Genomic DNA, 15,652 nt, shown 5'->3' on the forward strand with positions numbered 1-15,652 from the left:
AGTTTCTCTCTTGTTGCCCAGGCTGAAGTGCAATGGTGCAATCTCAGCTCACTGCAATCTCGACTTCCCAGGTTTAAGTTATTCTCCTGCCTCAGCCTCCCAAGTAGCTGAAATTACAGGCACCTGCAACCACACCCAGCTAATTTTTGTAGTTTTTGTTGGGGTGATCAGACCCAACACCAGGTTGTGGGGGCTACGAAGTCTGGTAGAGTCAAGGGAATGGGACAAGACAAGTTAAGAGTACATAGGGTGGGTCCAGAGGGCCAAAGCCAGTTTGGAGGCTGTGAAGACCCTGAGTTCTGGGAGTCCACGCTATTTATTGGTAATCAAACAATGAAGCAGGTGGTGAGGATGTGTGGATATGAGGGTAGACAGGTGAGGACATGAGGATAGAAAGGTAGTGGTGCATCAAGTGTAGCTGTGACAGTTTAGCATATGCTGTGCTACTTAAGATAAGGGAGAACAGGTTCTTCTAATTCAAGATCCAATCAATTTATGATCTTGGGAGAGCAAGGAGCAAGGGGCCAGTGAGTCTGGACACATTCCAGAGGCTACAAGGGGTTTTATGCCCTGAACCCTGGGTTCTCTCCAAGCCACAAGGGGTTTTATGCTCTGGGCTTAGACTGTAGTGTGGCAGGGCAGCCTTCCACCATTTGGTACAGAGCTTGGTGTTCCAAAGGTCATGAGGGGTTTTAGACCCTGGACCCAGGACATGTTCCAAGACTCTTTTACATTATGTCAGACAAGCAAGCCCTGCCTCAGCTCTTCTGCCAACAGTTAATAGAGACGGGGTTTTACCATGATGGCTAGGCTTGTCTTGAACCCCTGACTTCAGGTAATCTGCCCACCTTGGCCTCCCAAAGTGCTGGGATTACAGGTGTGAGCTATTGTGCCCAGCCCCATTTATTTTTGAGATATGATCTCAGTCTGTCAACCAGGTTGATTTGCATGGTTCACTGCTGCCTGAACCTCCCAAACTCAGATGATCTTCTCATTTTAGCCTCTCAAGTAGCTGGGTTACAAGTATGTGCCATCACACCCAGATAGCTTTTTTGTATTTTTAGTGGAGACAGAGTTTTTCCATGTTGCCCAGGCTGGTCTTGAACTCCTGGGATCAAGTGGTCAGCCTACCTTGGTCTTCTAAAGTCCTAAGATTACATTTTATTTTATTAAGTAGTTTAATTAATTTATATTTAAAATGATTGCTTAAAGAAATGAAGTTGTTTTTTCCAGTTATTTTTATGGTTTTATGTGTTTCCAGTAGTTATATTTTTCACATTTTCTGTTTTACTTTCTTAATTTTTATTTAATTTTGTACTCACATGCTTTATTTTTTATTTTCTTTTGCATACTTTCTATAAATATTTTCTTTCTAATCATCTGAAAACTGGAGATTGCATGCATCTTAAAGTTAAAACAATATGTTTTAACCTCATAAAAACTTCAACTGAATACAAAAACTATGCCTCTGTATTTTCCAGTTTGTTATTGATATTTAAATTATTTTATATGGTATATCTATTAACACATGTATGCAGATTTACACATTATTTTTATATTCTATAAAAGAACTTTAAAAGTTTTATGTACCATCATTTTTGGTATTTTTGGTTTTTTTGGTTGTTTGTTTTGATTTGTTTTTGAGACTGAGTCTCGCTCTATTGCCCAGGATGGAGTGCGATGGTGCAATCTTGGCTCACTGCAACCTCTGCCTCCTGGGTTCAAGGGATTCTCCTGCCTCAGTCTCCCAAGTAGCTGAGGTTACAGGTGCCTGCCATCAGGCCGGCCTGGCTAATTTTTTGTATTTGTAGTATAGATGGGGTTTCACCATGTTGGCCAGGCTGGTCTTGAACTCCTGACCTCAGGTGATTCGCCCACCTCAGCCTCTTAAAGTAATGAAATTACTGACATGAGCCACCATTCCCAGGGTGTAACATCATTTTGATAGTAAAGAATTCTATATGTGTCCATATGTTTACATTGGAGAGCTTTATATTTACATATGTTTTTATGATGCTGTCCAGCATCATTTTATATTTCAACATAACGGACACATTTTAACATTTCTCTATTTTTATTTGTAGGGTCTCATTATGTTGCTCAGGCTAGTCTTGAACTTCTGGTCTCAAGTGATGTGACTGCTTTGGCCTCCCAAAGCTGTAGGATTACAGGCATGAAGCACTGTGCCTGAGCCCCATGCAGTATTTTTTTTTTACTTTTTTTTTTTGAGACTGAGTCTCCCGCTGTCACCCAGGCCTGGAGTGCAGTGGCATGATCTTGGCTGACTGCAACCTCCGCCTCTCAAGTGCAAGCACATCTCCTGCCTCAGATTTCATCCCGAGTAGCTGGGGTTACAGGTGCATGCCACCATGCCCAGCTAATTATTATTATTATTATTATTATTTTTAGTAGACATGGGGTTTCAACATGTTGGCCAGGCTTATCTCGAACTTCTGACCTTTGATGATCCAACCGCCTTGGCCTCCCAAAGTGCTGGGATTACAGGCTTGAGCCATCTTGCCCAGCACTTTTTTTTTTTTTTTTTTTGAGATGGAGTCTTGCTCTGTTGCCCAGGCTGGAGTGTAATGGCATGATTTTGGCTCACTGCAACTTCCGCCTCCTGGGTTCAAGTTATTCTCCTGCCTCAGCCTCCTGAGTAGCTGGGACTACAGGTGTGCTCCACCACGCCCAGCTAATTTTTGCATTTTTAGTAGGGACGCAGTTTCACCATATTGTTCAGGCTGGTCTCGAACTCCTGATCTCAGGCAATTCACCCACCTCGGCCTCTGAAACTGCTGGGATTACAGGCATGAGCCAGTGTGCCCAGCCCCATGTAGTATGTTTTGTAGAACTGTGTTAGTGGTGATGAACAGTCTCACCTTTTATTTTGGAAAGTCTTTATTTTTGTCTTCTTATTGAAGTAGTGTAATTTTGAATTGAGTTTTACTGGTTAGAAAATTTGTTTTAGTTACATTAAAATTTGGGAAGTTCTCAGCTTTTTTTTTTAATCTTCAAGTAACGTCTGTATTACTTTTTCGCTATATTCTAAGATTCCTTTCATGAATACATTGATCTACTTGATGATATCCAATAAGTTTTACATTCCATGTGTTAATTTTGTTTTGTGATTTTGTATTATTGTGTTATATATTTTTGGGTATGCCTCATCACAGCAGTTAGTTGTGTTTTGATTTTTTAGTTTATATTATAATTTTATATGACAGTATTTAACTCTGTACAATTTAAAACAGTGTGGAGCAAAATTAAATGTGAATAAGCTATATGTCTATTACCAGTATAATTTTTTCTATGTTCATTGTCCTGTATAAATATTATCCTGGTATTTTTGTGTCACTTGTATATTTGTTGTGTGTTTCTTGTAATACTTTTTTTGGAGTTTTTTGTTGTTGTTGTTTGTTTGTTTGAGACAGAGTTTTGCTTTTGTTGCCCAGGCTGGAATATAATGGTAGGATCTTAGCTCACTGCAACCTCTGCCTCCTGGGTTCTAGCAATTCTCCTTCCTCAGCCTCCCAAGTAGCTGGGATTACAGGCATGTGCCACGATGCCAGGCTAATTTTGTATTTTTAGTAGAGACGGGGTTTAAACATTGGTCAGGCTGGTCTCGAACACCCAATCTCAGGTCAGGCTGGTCTCGAACACCCAACCTCAGGTGATCTACCCGCCTCAGCCTCCCTAAGTGCTGGGATTACAGGCATGAGCTACTGCACCAAGCCATAACTGTTTTTTAATCCTGTCTAGATGAGTAGTCATAAAAAATCTCCTAATTTCAACATCTTATTTGTGAATCTACATTATTTTTATGTGAAAGAAACACTTTTGGATTTGAAGATAATTTAAAAACTATAATAACTCTGTATCTCTTTTAGGTATTATTTTTACTTATGTGTTTTGTGTCAAAAACACGTAACAAAATTTACAATAAAATATTTCTAGGCCGGGTGCAGTAGCGCTCACTGAGTGATATTCCAGTATTTTTGTACCTACTGAATGATTTGGTCACAGAAATTTGCATTGCTTTTACCTATTGGCTTTCAGTCACAATGTTGCAATAGTTATGTGAATGCTAATATATGTGCTGCATTCTGTTTTATTTTTCTAATTTTTCACCTTTATACTCATACCAATTGTTTTAATTCTGTAGCTTTTTGATGTGTTTTGAAATCAGAAATGGTAATGCCTCCAACGTTGTTCCTTTTTTTGAAGATTGTTGGGTACTTTCTTGTCTCTTTAGATTTCATATACTTTTGGATTTGCTGTTTTTATTTCTTCAAAAATGCAATGAGAAATTTGAAAAACATTGAGTTAAATCCGTAGATTAAATTGAGCAGTACAGACATCTTCACAATATTAATTATTTCTTTTTTGGTTGTTTGTTTTTGAGATGGAGTTAAATTCACCCACCTCGGCCTCCCAAAGTGCTGGGATTACAGGCATGAGCCACCGCACCCAGCCCAGTAATTTCAACAAGTGCATGCTCAAGAGTGTGTTTTATAATTTCTATATATTTGTAAATTTATAAAATATTTATAATATTGTTTTATATTCTAATTTCATTTTTTGTCATAGAAAGTAATCTATAAAATCTACATTTAAAAAAATGTGTTAAGGCCGGGTGCGGTGGCTCATACCTGTAATCCCAGCACTTGGGAGGCCAAGGCAGGTGGGTCACCTGAGGTAAGGAGTTCAAGACCAGCCTGACCAACATGGAGAAACCGTGTCTCTACTAAAAATACAAAATTAGCTGGGCATGGTGGCGCATGCCTGTAATCCTAGCTGCTCAGGAGGCTCAGGCAGGAGAATCACTTGAACCTGGGAGGCGGAGGTTGCAGTGAGCTGAGACTGCACCATTGCACTCCATACTGGGTAACAAGAGTGAAACACTCCATCTCAAATATATATACATATATATGTTAAGATTTTGTTTTTGGTCTAACAGGTGGTCTATATAGGAGAATGTTGTTTGAGCTATTGAGAAGGCTGTGTATTTTGATGCTGTTGAGGAGTGTTCTCTATACCTCCATTAGAAATAAGTGTTTTTTACTGCCTTGTAGTCCTCTGTTTCTTACTAATATTCTGTCTTGTTTCATTATTATTACAGAAAGTGGGGTATTGGAATATCCTACTATAATTATATTGCTCTCTCTGTGTTTATTCAATTTTGTTAGTGTTTGCTTTATATATTTGAGACCCTAATTTGAGACACACACACAAAAATACACACATGTATAAATAAATTTGTCATAGGTTCTCAGTGAATGAATCTATATATTGTTTAATGTCCTTCTTTGTCTTTCTGAAGTTTGAACTTAAAGTACATTCTATAAAATAGGACAGTTTTTGACTTAACATGTAGCTTGTGTAATATTATTTTGACCTCTTCTGCTCTCATTTGGTTAATATTTACATGACATTTCTACTTCCATTATTCCACTTTCAGTCTTTTTTGTCATTAGATCTCAACTGAGTCCTGGAGAAAGGCAAGTTGAACCTTGATTTTAAACATTTTTTAATAAACCTGTTTATTGAAAGTATGTCTCTTGATTGGAAAGATAATTATGTATATATTTAAATAGTTTTCTGAAAGAGAAAAACTTACTAATGTTATATTATTAATCATTTTATTTGATTCTTCTATCTTTTTCTCTCATTTTCTCTTTCTGTCTTTTTTTGTGTTTTTTTTAATTTCTGTATTAATATGCTTTCAGTTTTCTTCTTACTTTCTTTTGTGTATCTGTATAAATATTTTCTTAGATACCTTAGGGGATTACATAAAACCTCTGAAAGATTCAACAATATATTTGAATACGGTAAAAAACTAACTTCAATTGCATACAAAAATTCTTCATCATTACATCTGCCTTCAATTTTGTTATCGATTTTGCTAATTTTATTTTTTATGTTTTATGGTCATTAACAGATGCTTATAGTAATGTCTATACTTTTACCTTTTAAATTTTAGAGAATAATTAAAAATGTTTTCTGTATCATTATGATAATGTTAAGTAATAAATTTCATTTTTGTGTATGTGCATATTGTATTGTGTTATTTTCAGTGAAAGAAGCTCCTTTCAGCATCTTTGATATGTAGAGCATATGCAATGTAAATATACTTTCTCAGAATTTGGTTATTTTGGAAGGACGTCTTTGTATTTGGTAGTACAATTTTGCTGACGGTATTATTCCCACTTGACAGCTTTTTAAAAATTATTATAACTTTAACAATATCACACAGTTTCCTTCTGACTTGCAATTTTTTTTTGATAAATTCACTGGTTATCTCATGAGACTATGCTTATAAACGAAACATTTTTATATTGTAGTGCCCAAAATTCTTTTCTCATGTGCAATTTTGAAATTTTGCTTATATTTGTGTCTGTTATCAATATCTTTGTGTGTACCTAAATTTGTTTTTTCAGCTTTTTCATGTTTATGTCATATTTTCTTTTAAGAAATTTTTCAGTTTTTTTGGTAATTTTATATCCACAATTTTTGGTTTTTGGTATTTTAATTTTTTATCTTTATTTTTCTGATCTTCAGTAGTTGTCTGTGTTTCTATTTTTTCTGATACGGAGTCTTTTTCTGTCACTGAGGCTGGAGTGCAATGGCATGATATCGGCTCACTGCAAACTCTGCCTCCCAGGTTCAAGCGATTCTCCTACCTCAGCCTCCCAAGTAGCTGGGATTACAGCTGCCTACCATCACACCCAACTAATTTTTTGTATTTTTAGTAGAGACGGGGTTTCTCCATGTTGGCCAGGCTGATCTTGAACTCCTGACCTCAAATGATCCACCCACTTTGGCCTCCTAAAGCGCTGGGATTACAGGCATGAGCCACAAAATCCAGCCTTTTTCATTTTATTTTTGAGACAGTGTTGCTCAGGCTGCAGTACAGTGTTACAATCTCCATTCTCTGCAACATTCCCCTCCCAGGTTAAAGCAGTTCTCCTGTGTCGGCCTCCCAAGTAGCTGTGATTACAGGCAAATGCCACCGTGCCCAGCTAATCTTTGTATTTTTAGTAGATACAGGGTTTCATCATGTTGCCCAGGGTGGTCTCAAACTCCTGACCTCATGTGATTTTCCGACCTTGATCACCCAGGGTGTTGGGATTCCAGGAATGAGCCAGTAACCCTGGCCTGTTCAATCTATTTTGAATTTTTAAAATTACTTTCTATACTTTCTATGGTTGCTTTTGAAAATTTTATGTTTTTGATGGGGCCATGTTGCTCTAATATTTGGTATACATTATAATCTTTGATTGAGATTTGGACATTAACAAAAAGCTACCTGTTACAATCTTTATAATATAGCTTTGTGCTTGCATAGTCTGAAGTCAATTGTCTTGGCTAAAGATTCTGGGAATTCCTCAAACATGTTTTTAGGATGTATCTTGTCTAAAATTTTGTTTTTATCGTTTAGATAAATCAGCTTGTTCATATTTCTTCTTAACAATCAGTAATCACTTGCCACACCCATTCTGTGTTTGCGGTACTGCAGTTTCTCTGCTTCTCTATAATATACCTTTAGACTCAGCAGACTCAAACTGTCATTCCAACATGTATCACCATTTCTTTCAGCATTTTATGTCACGAGAGACATTAACTAATGTCTAAGAAAGCCCCTAGAAGCCAGAAATAAAGATATATGTGCATATATTTTTCTAGTTTTTTTTTTTTTTTTAAACGAGGGTTTGGCAATTTACATTTGTGTGTGTGTGTGTGAGACAGAGTCTCACTCTGTTACCTAGGCTGGAGTGCAGTGGCATGATCTTGGCTCACTACAATCTCTGCCATGACAGTTCAAGCAATTCTCTTGCCTCAGCCTCGTGAGTAGCTAGGATTACAGATATCTGTTACCACGCCTAGCTAATTTTTTGTATTTTTAGTAGAGATGGGGTTTCACCATGTTAGTCAGGCTGGTCTCAACCTCCTGATCTCAGATAATCCTCCTGTCTTGCCCTCCCAAAGTGCTGAGATTACAGGCATAAGCCATCATGCCTGGTCAGCAATTTACTTTTTTTTTTTGGGGGGGGATGAAGTCTCTCTCTTTTGCCCAGGCTGAAGTGCAGTGGCACGATCTCTGCTCATTGCAACCTCTACCTTCCAGGTTCAAGCAATTCTCATGCCTCAGCCTCCCGAGTAGCTGTGATTACAGGCACCCACCACCATGCCTGGCTAATTTTTTGTATTTTTAGTAGAGATGGGGTTTCACCATCTCAGCCAGGCTGGTCTTAAACTCCTGACCTCAAGTCATCCACTCCCATCAGCCTCCCAAAGTGCTGGGATTACAGGTATAAGCCACCACATCCATTCGGCAATTTACTTTTGAAGACACAATCTTATATGGAGAGCAGGAAGAGCTGTGATGGGTATAAGTAACAGACCTCTTTTTCTTCTATGTGGCTCTTTGCATTGTGCTCACTTGGGGCCTTTCACACACTTAACTCATTTATATATTTTTTACAAACGTTTTTTGGTCAGTATGTTTTTGTTACATTTATATGTCCAGGAAGAATTTACAGCTTATGGTATTTTGCTATGTCATCTTGCTTATGTAGTTTGTATAATTTTATAGTTTAGATTTGTAAAGTATATTTATCTGAGTCTAGCAACTGAAGTAATGTATTTGTATTGTTTCTTTCAGTTATGTGTTCTCATTTTGCCCAAGACCTTTGGCCAGAGCAGAGCATAAAAGATTCTTTCCAAAAACTGATACTGAGAAGTTATGAAAAATGTGGACATGACAATTTACAGTTAAAAAAAGAATGTGAAGGTGTGGATGAGCATAAGGTGCACAAAGGAGGTTATAATGGATTTAACCAATGTTTCACAAATACCAAGAAAAAAAATTTCAATGTGATAAATATATGCTTTTAACAAGTTTTCAACCCTTACTATACATAAGAAAATTCATACTGGAGAGAAACCCTGCAAATGTGAAGAATGTGGCAAAGCCTTTAAGTACCTTTCTTCCCTTTCTACACATAAGATAATTCATACTGGAGAGAAACCCTACAAATGTGAAGAATGTGGCAAAGCCTTCAACTGGTCCTCACACCTTACTACACATAAGATAATTCACACTGGAAAGAAACTCTACAAATGTGAAGAATGTGGCAAAGCCTTCAACTGGTCCTCATACCTTACTACATATAAAATAACTCATATTAGAGAGAAACCCTACAAATGTGAAGAATGTGGCAAGGCCTTCAACTGGTCCTCATACCTTACTCCATATAAGATAACTCATACTAGAGAGAAACCCTACAAATGTGAAGAATGTGGCAAAGCCTTTAAGTACTCCTCAAACCTCACTACACATAAGATAATTCATACCAGAGAGCATCTCTACAAGTATGAAGAATGTGGCAAAGTGTTTAACCCCTGCACGCTTCTTTGTCATTTTTAAGATTTGACTTAAAGTACATTTTATAAAATATGACAGATTTTGACTTAAGCTGTAGCTTGTGTAATATTATTCTGAGCTCTTCTGCTGTCATTTGGTTAATATTTACATGAAATTTCTACTTCCATCTTTCCACTTTCCGTCCATTTTTCTCATTAGATCTCAACTGACTCTTGTGGAAAGGCAAGTTGAATCTTGATTTTAAAAATTTTTAATAAGCCTTTATATTGAAAGTATGTCTGTTGATTGGATAGTTATATATATATTAAAATAGTTTTTTGAAAGAGAAAAACTCACTAATGTTATTTTATTAATTGTTTTATTTGATTTTTGTATCTTTGTCTCTTGTTTTCTCTTTCTGTCTTTTTTGTATTTTTTTATTTTTATTTTTATATTGACATGCTGTAGGGAGACCCTCTGAAACTGTGGCTATGGAAGGAAAGATGAAATGCTCCTGATAATTGTAAATACAAAATTACATGCAGGATTGTGTAAAGACAAAGCCAGGTTGGGCTGCCAGAATGAGCCAACAGCACGTGATGTGCTTCCCCCCTGCAGAGAGCCTATAAACGGATGTGCAGTCAGGGAGGTTTCACATCACTAAGATTCCTATCCCAGAAAAGCAGATGTTCATAGCTCTGGGAATGGAATGCGACCCTTGTGGAGAGCCTGTAAATGGACACATGAGAGGTGCCTGTTCATATGGATAAGATAGGGCTATAAACACCCTTATCTTGCCACGGCTCTTCTAGGTCTCTTTAGGGTTAAGACATACTCCCTTCTGAGAATTTGTGGTCTAATTGGTTGTCTAGTTTCACGTCCTCCTTCTATTGATTGTTTGCAACCAGCTTTTGCTGCAATTATTACTACTGATTAATATCTTGCTAATCATAGGTTATGGATAGACTGTGTTTCCATTTTAAGGCTCTGTTAGAAATTGCTGATGCACACACTATATTGTAAACTCTTATCTCTGTATACTGTGCTTCTGCATACTGATGTTATGTTAAAGAATTACTTCATTCCCATGTGACCATCTCACCTCATAATCAAATGACTCTAAATCCCTCACTAACCTACCCCCACCCTCACTAAACTTATTAATAAATGCTGGTATATCCAGTGCATTGGCAGCATTGCAGGACCAGAAGGTGGTGACCCTCCTGGACTCAGCTTTCACTATCTGTAGGGACCAGCCCCACAGGGTCGGTGGGTCTCTCCCTATGTGTGGAGATGAGAGACTGTAGAAATAAAGGCACAAGACAAAGAGATAAAAGAAAAGGCAGTTGGGCCCAGGGGACCACTACCACTAAGTCACGGATACATAGTGGCCCTGAATGCCAGGCTGCAATGATACTTATTGGATACAAGATAAAGGGGCAGGATAAGGAGAGTGAGCCATCTCCAATCATAGGTAAGGCCACAGGCATCACGTGTCCACTGGACAGGGGGCCCTTCCCTGCCTGGCAGCTGAGGCAGAGAAGGAGAGGAGACAAAGAGAGAAACAACTTACACCATTATTTCTGCTTATCAGAGACTTTTAGTACTTTCACTAATTTGCTACTGCTATCTAGAAGGCAGAGCCAAGTGTACGGGATGGAACATGAAGGCGGACTAGGAGCATGACCTCTGAAGCACAGCATCACAGGGAGACGGTTAGGCCTCTGGATAACTGCGGGCAGGCCTGATCAGTCAGGCCCTCCACAAGAGGTGGAGGAGTAGAGTCTTCTCTAAACTCCCCCAGGGAAAGGGAGACTCCCTTTCCTGGTCTGCTAAGTAGTGGGTGTTTTTTCTTGACACTGATGCTACCGATAGACCACGGTCCGCCTGGCAACGGGCGTCTTCCCAGACGCTGGCATTACCGCTAGACCAAGGAGCCCTCTGGTGGCCCTGTCTGGGAATAACAGAAGGCTCGCACTCCTGTCTTCTGGTCACTCCTCACTGTGTCCCCTCAGCTCCTATCTCTGTATAGCCTGGTTTTTCCTAGGTTATGATTATAGAGCAAGAATTATTATAATATTGGAATAAAGAATAAGTACTACTAACTAATGATTAATTATATTCACATATAATCATATCTAAGATCTATATCTGGCATAACTATTCTTGTTTTATATTTTATTATACTGGAACAGCTCGTGCCCTCGGTCTCTTGCCTTGGCACCTGGGTGGCTTGCCGCCCACACTATCTTGTGTGTGTCTTTTATTTCTCGACCTGCCGATCCACCTGGGAACAAAGAAAGAGCCCCATTGCATTGCGGGCTGCTGGCCAGATCCTGAAATAACATGCTTTCTGTTGTTGTCTTATTTCTTTTTTGTGTATCTATACAGATATTTTCTAAGTGGTACTTTCAAGGATTACATAAAACCGCTAAAAGGTCCAACAATATATTTGTTTGTGATAAATAATCAACTCCAGTTGCATACAAAAATTCTTCATCATTACATCAGCCTTCAAGTTTGTTATGGATTTTGCTAATTATATTTTTTACATTGTATATTCATTAACAGATGTTTATAGTAATTTGTATACTTTTTTAAATTTTAGAAAATAATTAACAATGTTTTCTGGACCATTTTTATGTTAAGTAAGAAATTTTATTTTTGTGTATGTGCATATTTTTTCCAGAAAGTTATGTATTTTCATATGATTAATTGTTGTTTTCTTGCATTATATTACTTTCAGTGGAAGAAACTCTTTTCAGCATCTTTGATATGTAGGACATATGCAATGCCGATATACTTTCTCCAGATTTGATTACTTTGGAAGGACTTCTTTTTATTTGAGAGTACAATTTTCTCAATATTCTTATTCTCACTTGACAGTTTTTTAAAATTATAACTTTAACAATATCACATAGCTTCCTTCTGACCTGCAAAATTTTTTAATAAATTCACTGATTATCTGATGAAACCATGCTTATAAATAACACATCATTTTTATCTTGCACCTCCCAAAATTCTCTTCTTCTTATCTGTGATTTTTGAAATTTTACTTATATGTGTATTTGTTATGAATATCTTTGGTGTATCCTAGTTTGTTTGTTTAGCTTCTTCATCTTTACATCATGTTTTCTTTTAAGAAATTTTCAGTTATTTTTTGTATTATTTATATTCACAATTTTTGTTTTTTGCTTTTTTTTTTTTTGATTCAGAGTTTTGCTCCTGTTGCCCAGGCTGGAGTGCAATGGCATGATCTTGGCTCACTGCAACCTCTGCCTCCTGGGTTCAAGCAATTCTCTTGCCTCAGCCTCCCATGTAGCTGGGATTACAGGTGCCCACCATCACACCCAGTTGGTTTTTGTATTTTTAATAGAGACAGGGTTTCACTATGTTGGCCAGGCTGGTCTTGAATTCCAGACCTCAGGTAATCCACCCGCCTTGGGCTTCCAAAGTGCTGGGATTACAGGCATGAGCCACCGCACCTGGCCTTTTTTTTTCCTTTTTAAGATTTCTTGTTGTTATCCTCATTTTTCTAATCTTCAGGAGTTGTCTGTGTTCCTACTTCACTTACTGAATATTATTCAATATATTTTATTTTATTTATTTATTATTTTTCTTTTCTGACATGGAGTCTGTTTCTGTTGTTCAGGCTGGAGTGCAGTGGCACAATTTTGGCTCACTGTAACCTCCGCCTCCTGGGTTCAAGCAACTCTCTCCCTCAGTCTCTCGAGTAGCTGGGACTACAGGCACCCACCACCATGACCGGCTTATTTTTTGTATTTTTAGTAGAGATGGGGTTTCACTATCTTGGCTGGTCTTGAACTCCTGACCTCGTGGTCCACCAATGTCAGCCTATCGAAGAGCTGGGATTACTGGCATGAGCTACCAAACCCAGCCAGCTTTTTACTTTTAAAAGCACAATGTTATACTGGAGAGCAGGAGGACCTGTGTTGGATATAAGTAACAGACTTTACTTTTTCTTCTATGTGGCTATTCACATTGTACTCACCTGGGGCCCTTCATACACTTAACTTATTAATAAATTTGTAACAAATGTATTTTGGTCAGTATGTTTTTGTTAAATTTATATGTCCAGGAAGAAATTATAGCTTGTGGTATTTTCCTATGTCACCTTGCTTATGTAGTTTGTATAATTTTACAGGTTAGATTTGTAAAGTATATTTATCTGAGTCTAGCAATTGAAGTAATGTGTTTTTATTGTTTCTTTTGGTTATGTGTTCTCATTTTGCCCAAGACTTTTGGCCAGAACAGAGAATAAAAGAATCTTTCCAAAAAGTGATACTGAGAAGATATGAAAATCTGAGAAGACATGACAATTTACACTAAAAAAAAGGCCGTGAGAATATGGATGAGTGTAAGGTGCACAAAGGAGGTTGTAACAGACTTAACCAATGTTTCACAAATACCCAGAGCAAAATATTTCAATGTGATAAATATATGAAAGTCTTTCATAAATTTTCAAATTCAAACAGACATAAGAGAAGACATACTGGAAGAAAACCTTTCAAATGTATAGAATGTGGCAAAGCTTTTAACCAATCCTCAACCCTTACTACATATAAGAAAATTTATACTAGAGAGAAACCCAACAAATGTGAAGAATGTGGGAAAGCCTTCAACTGGTCCTCACATCTTACTACACATAAGATAATTCATACTGGAGAGAAACTCTGCAAATGTGAAGAATGTGCCAAAGCCTTTAAGCAGTCCTCTAACCTTACTACACATAAGTTAATTCATACTAAGGGGAAACCCTACAGATGTGAAGAATGTTGCAAAGCCTATGATTGGTCCTCACACCTTACTACACCTAAGATAATTCATACTAAGGAGCAACCCTACAAATATGAAGAATGTGACAAAGTCTTTAAGAACTCCTCTCACCTTACTACACATAAGATAATTCATAAAGGAGAGAAACCCTACAAATGTGAAGAATGTGGCAAAGCCTTTATGTACTCCTCTACCCTTACTACGGATAAGGTAATTCATACTGGAGAGAAACTCTACAGATGTAGAGAATGTGGCAATGCTTTTAACCATCCCACAATCCTTTTTTCACATAGGAAAATTCATACTGGAGAGAAATCACACAAGTGTGATAAATGTGGCAAAGGCTTTATTTAATCATCAACACTTAGTAAACATGAGATAATTCATACAGGAGAGAAACCCTACAAATGTGAAGAATGTGGCAAAGCCTTCAACTGGTCCTCACACCTTACTGTACATAAGAGAATTTCTACTGGAGAGAAACTGTAAAAATGTGAAGGATGTGGCAAAGCTTTTAACTGGTCCTCAGACCTTAATAAACATAATATAATTCATATTGGACAGAAACAAAGAATGTGACAAAGCTTTTTAAGGAATTTCTCAACCCTCATTACACATAATTTATACTGTACAGAAACCTACAAGTGTGAAAAATGTGGCAAAGCCTATAAAAACTTCTCTTTTTTTTTTTTTTTTTTTTTTGAGACAGAGTTTCAGTCTTGTCACCCAGGCTGGAGTGCAATGGCACCATCTCGGCTCACTGCAACCTCCGCCTCCTGGGTTCAAGACATTCTCCTGCCTCAGCCTCCCAAGTAGGTGGGATTACAGGTGCCCACAACCACACCTAGCTAATTTTTGTATTTTTAGTAGAGATGAAGTTTCGTCATATTTCCCAAGCTGGTCTCAAACTTGTGACCTCAGGTGATGCACCCACCTAAGCCTCCTAAAGTGCTGGGACTGCAGGTGTGAACCACCATGCCCGGCCACAAGTTCTCAATTCTTAAGAGACTTGGTGATAATTCATGCTGAAGAGGAGCTCTACAAACCTGAAAGATGTGAAAGTGTTTTTAGCAACACCTCCAACTTTTCTATACACACACAAAAATTATACTAGTATGAAACTCTAGAAATATATAAAATGTGAAAAAGCCTTTATATCATTGCCACACTTGATTGTAGGTAAGATAATTCATAACGCCAAAACTCCTACAAGTGTGAAGAATGTGGCAAAACTTTTCATCAGTGCTTACACCTTATTTCATAGTAAAGTTAGTATCCTTGAGAAAAATTGTACAAATATAAAGAATATGGAAAAGCCATTAATGCCTGCTCACATCTTACTCAACAGAAGAAGATTCATAATTAATAGAAGCATTAAAAGTGCAATTACTGTCAAAAAAGTCTTTCAGAAAATATAAGCCTTTAAAGTGAAAAAAAAATTATTCTGAAGACAACCATTACAAATATAAAGGAGGTTGTGGTATCTTTACT

At 37.5% G+C, this 15,652-nt stretch overlaps 1 pseudogene; it reads left to right on the forward strand.

The window, feature by feature from the left end:
* Window positions 1–361: 361 nt before the first annotated feature.
* On the forward strand, window positions 362–14,566 carry LOC129021041 (zinc finger protein 506-like; annotated as a pseudogene).
* The last annotated feature ends 1,086 nt before the right edge of the window (window positions 14,567–15,652 follow it).

This window comes from Pongo pygmaeus, chromosome 20 (genome assembly GCF_028885625.2).
Source record: "Pongo pygmaeus isolate AG05252 chromosome 20, NHGRI_mPonPyg2-v2.0_pri, whole genome shotgun sequence".
In the NCBI taxonomy this organism is placed as follows: domain Eukaryota; kingdom Metazoa; phylum Chordata; class Mammalia; order Primates; family Hominidae; genus Pongo; species Pongo pygmaeus.